Source organism: Schistocerca cancellata, chromosome 10 (assembly GCF_023864275.1).
Source record: "Schistocerca cancellata isolate TAMUIC-IGC-003103 chromosome 10, iqSchCanc2.1, whole genome shotgun sequence".
NCBI classification, from domain to species: domain Eukaryota; kingdom Metazoa; phylum Arthropoda; class Insecta; order Orthoptera; family Acrididae; genus Schistocerca; species Schistocerca cancellata.
In genome coordinates, this window is record NC_064635.1 from 197,510,077 (window position 1) to 197,514,461 (window position 4,385).

Consider the following 4,385-nt stretch of genomic DNA (forward strand, 5'->3'; position numbering starts at 1 on the left):
TGTTCAGCAATGTCTTGTAATCCATCCTTACCCGGCGCATCCATCACCACTTCCACCGAATCCACCTCCTCCCCAATACCCAATGCGGCTTTCGACCTTCCCTCTCTGCCAACTCCAGACTACCAACTCCTACGCATCTCCTCTCGCTCCAGCTTAACTCTCGTCACTCCACCATTTTTGTCACCCTCGACCTCAAAAAGGCATACGACCGTGTCTGCCATCCTGGTCTCCTGTTTAAACTCCAGACCTACTCCAGACCTACTCCATCCTCTCCCCTATCCTCTACCTCCTGTGCGCGGCAGGTAGGCCCCAAGCCCCCCCCCCCTCCTCCAGTGCACCTCCAGCAGTATGCCAATGACACCGCATTCCTTGCTCTCGCTCCTACCCTTCAACAGTCCCAATGCCTTCTCCAGGATCACCTTGACCTTTTTGCTGCATGGTGTAACCAGTGGCTCCTGAAAATCAATCCTTCCAAGACCCAGGCAATCGTCATAGATCGTACCACTCACTCCTTCTGGCTCCTGGATTTCTCCTTCACCATCTGTGCCCAGCGTGTCTGCCTTTCCCCCACCCTGACCTTCCCTGGCCTAACTATTGACTGTCACCTCACCTGGATCTGTCAGCTCTGCTCCATCCAATTCAAAGCCTACAACCGCCTCCGACATCTCAAACTCCTTTCTGGGGTTGAACCACTCTACCGTCCTCCACACCTACAATCCTTAATCTGTCCCATCCTCTGTTATGCCAGTCCTGACTGGGTGTCCGCCGCCCCCCAAATTCTATAAGTCCCTCGAGCACCAAGCACTCCCCCTTGCCTTCCGTATATGTCTCCCGTCCCCCATGCAGGTCTTCTATGACCTGATTCCTTTCCCCCATCTGCTCCTATTCCTACACCTCCGGCCGCCTTGATCCCTCTCATCCCCTAATTGCTCCTCTCCTCTCCAACCCCCGCCCTCGGCGCGTCTTCACTCTTGTGTCCCCCATACCTCCACCTCTACACCCTTCATCTCCTTTCCCAAGGTGGCTTCTGTCAACTCCCCTTTCCAGATGATGCCCTATCTCCCACCATTTATCCCTCCTATCAACTCTGATCCTCATCTTGCCCTCCTTTCCTCTGTCCTTTCCCCAGGCTCCCTCTTTCTCCCCTTCCATCCTGTTTTTTCCCCACCTACCCTCTCTCTGCTTCCCTTCTCCCTCCCCCCCCCCCCGAGTCCTTTTGCATTCTCCTCCTCTGCCTTTCCCCACTCCTCTCACGTCTGCCCAGCTCCTCCGTTGGTTCCTTCTTCCCTTCCCCCCCCCCCCCCTTCGTTTTTCCTCGCCTTCCCCCCTTTTCTTTCTCATCATCTGTCCAGGTTGCCCCCTTCTGCCCTCAGCTGTGGTGTGTCATATTTGTGCCTGCTTTTTAGTGCAATGTTCAAATTCAAATGAGTGTTCAGTGTTGTGCGTCTTTTCAAAGTGTTGCGAACAAAAACCATGCTGTCGCTGAGTGTGATTTTTATATCTCTTGTGAACAGAAACTAGACTGTCGCCTTTTTAAATTGCCTGTCTATTATTTTACCTGTCTGCTTCCTGTGTATTTTATTAGCATCACCAACCCTTTGTTTTATGTTTTAAGTTCCACATTTTTCCTCCATTTTACCATTGAAGTCGCCGATTTTATCGCCTGCTTTTATTGTTTATTATCTTCATTTTTTAAAACAAATTCTGTAGACTGAAGAGTGGCTTACTAAGCTGCTGCCAGCTCGCCCCCTTCGGAGACCCGAAACTCAATAAAGGAAAAAAAAAAAGAAGCTCAGCGAGGCAGTCTGACATTCGAGCGAGTTTATCGACATCTCGCCTACACACAGAGTGTTTACTTTGTTTCCGTGTACGAGTGGACGTTGGGGATTCGTGAGGTTTTCGCTTGTCACCTGTTGATTCTTGCGTGTTGTTGTTCGTAAGGTCTTGCTAGGTCGTCCGTCGTTATCGTGCCCGTCCTTTACGGTTCGCTTGTTTGTTCGCGGGCCGCTCCCGTTTGGTCCCGCAGCGCTTCGTTCTCGGCAACCCCGCAACCGTTCCGGTCGGGGTTACAACAGTTTCCACCCTCCAGGAACCAAGGAAAGCGTAGGGAACGTGGAGCACAAGTACAATGAACATTTATTTATTTATCTTTACATAAACAGTAAATAGCAGGAAACCGACGTCGCCAGGAGCAGGACACAACAGGGCGTCAGACTCATCAAGACTGTCGACGTATAGTTTTACCAGGAAGAACATTCCGATGCCCAAAAACTGTATTGGTTCTAAGTGTGGAAGAGGTGGGAATCAGCTTTCATGACAGGAACTCCCGAGCTCCAGAGCGGGTTAAGAAAGACACTGCAAAGAAAATTGGAGAAAAGTTGTCTGTATTTTCGATTGCGGACAATTGCGCAATGGCGTTCAGTAAGTAACAGCCAAAATTCTAGTATACTTTTCTCTCCATCGGCAAACAAGTAGTGAGCTGGTGTCCACAAATCCACTGCTTCTCATGCGAGAAGTATTCCGTATTCGGAGAGAGAAGCAGTTTAGGTGTTGGACCAGGAGTCATATGGGTAATTATTGACAACATCTGTCACACCAATAACCAGACACCTCTTGCCTGGTGTAGGCGGTGCTCGTCTTTATCCAAAACATCACAGGCGACACACAACGGGCTGCCTGGGAGGTGAACCCCATGAAAGTGCGACTAGGATACTTGTTTCCCATTGACAGTGAAGTAGCATGCAGACTGGACGTCAGTGTCAAGATAAGCAACGTCGATCAGTTGTAGAATTTTCGAACACGTATTGTGTTCGAGTATAATGACTTTTCTGGAGACTAGAAATCTACTCTGTAGGAATCAGCATGGGTTTCGAAAAAGACGGTCATGTGAAACCCAGCTCGCGCTATTCGTCCACGAGACTCAGAGGGCCATAGACACGGGTTCCCAGGTAGATGCCGTGTTTCTTGACTTCCGCAAGGCGTTCGATACAGTTCCCCACAGTCGTTTAATGAACAAAGTAAGAGCATATGGACTATCGGACCAATTGTGTGATTGGATTGAGGAGTTCCTAGATAACAGGACGCAGCATGTCATTCTCAATGGAGAGAAGTCTTCCGAAGTAAGAGTGATTTCAGGTGTGCCGCAGGGGAGTGTCATAGGACCGTTGCTATTCACAATATACATAAATGACCTCGTGGATGACATCGGAAGTTCACTGAGGCTTTTTGCAGATGATGTTGTGGTGTATCGAGAGGTTGTAACAATGGAAAAATATACTGAAATGCAGGAGGATCTGCAGTGAATTGACGCATGGTGCAGGGAATGGCAATTGAATCTCAATGTAGACAAGTGTAATGTGCTGCGAATGCACAGAAAGATAGATCCTTTATCATTTAGCTACAAAATAGCAGGTCAGCAACTGGAAGCAGTTAATACCATAAATTATCTGGGAGTACGGATTAGGAGTGATTTAAAATGGAATGATCATATAATGTTGATCGTCGGTAAAGCAGATGCCAGACTGAGATTCATTGGAAGAATCCTAAGGAAATGCAATCCGAAAACAAAGGAAGTAGGTTACAGTACGCTTGTTCGCCCAGTGCTTGAATACTGCTCAGCAGTGTGGGATGCGTACCAGATAGGGTTGATAGAAGATATAGAGAAGATCCAACGGAGAGCAGCGCGCTTCGTTACAGGATCATTTAGTAATCGCGAAAGCGTTACGGAGATGATAGATAAACTCCAGTGGAAGACTCTGCAGGAGAGACGCTCAGTAGCTCGGTACGGGCTTTTGTCAAAGTTTCGAGAACATACCTTCACCGAAGAGTCAAGCAGTATATTGCTCCCTCCTACGTATATCTCGCGAAGAGACCATGAGGATAAAATCAGAGAGATTAGAGCCCACGCAGAGGCATACCGACAATCCTTCTTTCCACGAACAATACGAGACTGGAATAGAAGGGAGAACCGATAGAGGTACTCAAGGTGCCCTCCGCCACACACCGTCGGGTGGCTTGCGGAGTATGGATGTAGATGTAGATGTAGACTCCAGTCGACGTGGTGATGCTTCCCCACAACCACATTCGGTGACCTGTACTGCTGAATAAAACGATGGATCGCCTTCGTGGATGTCAAGTGCGCTGGTATTACGCAGTACGAGGAAATGTGGGACTTCCGAAAGCGGGATTTGTGCTGAGAGAGTGTGGTGCAAGGGCTGGTGAGGCACGTAGGACTACGGCGCCATAACGCCATGTGAGAGCCAGTGAAAAGGGCTACCGCTCTCTCTCAGGCACATCATACAATCTAAACCGCCCCTGCATCGAGGGAGGGTAAGGATCTCGGACGTTGAACAGCAAGCTGTGACAAACTAATGAATACAATTCAG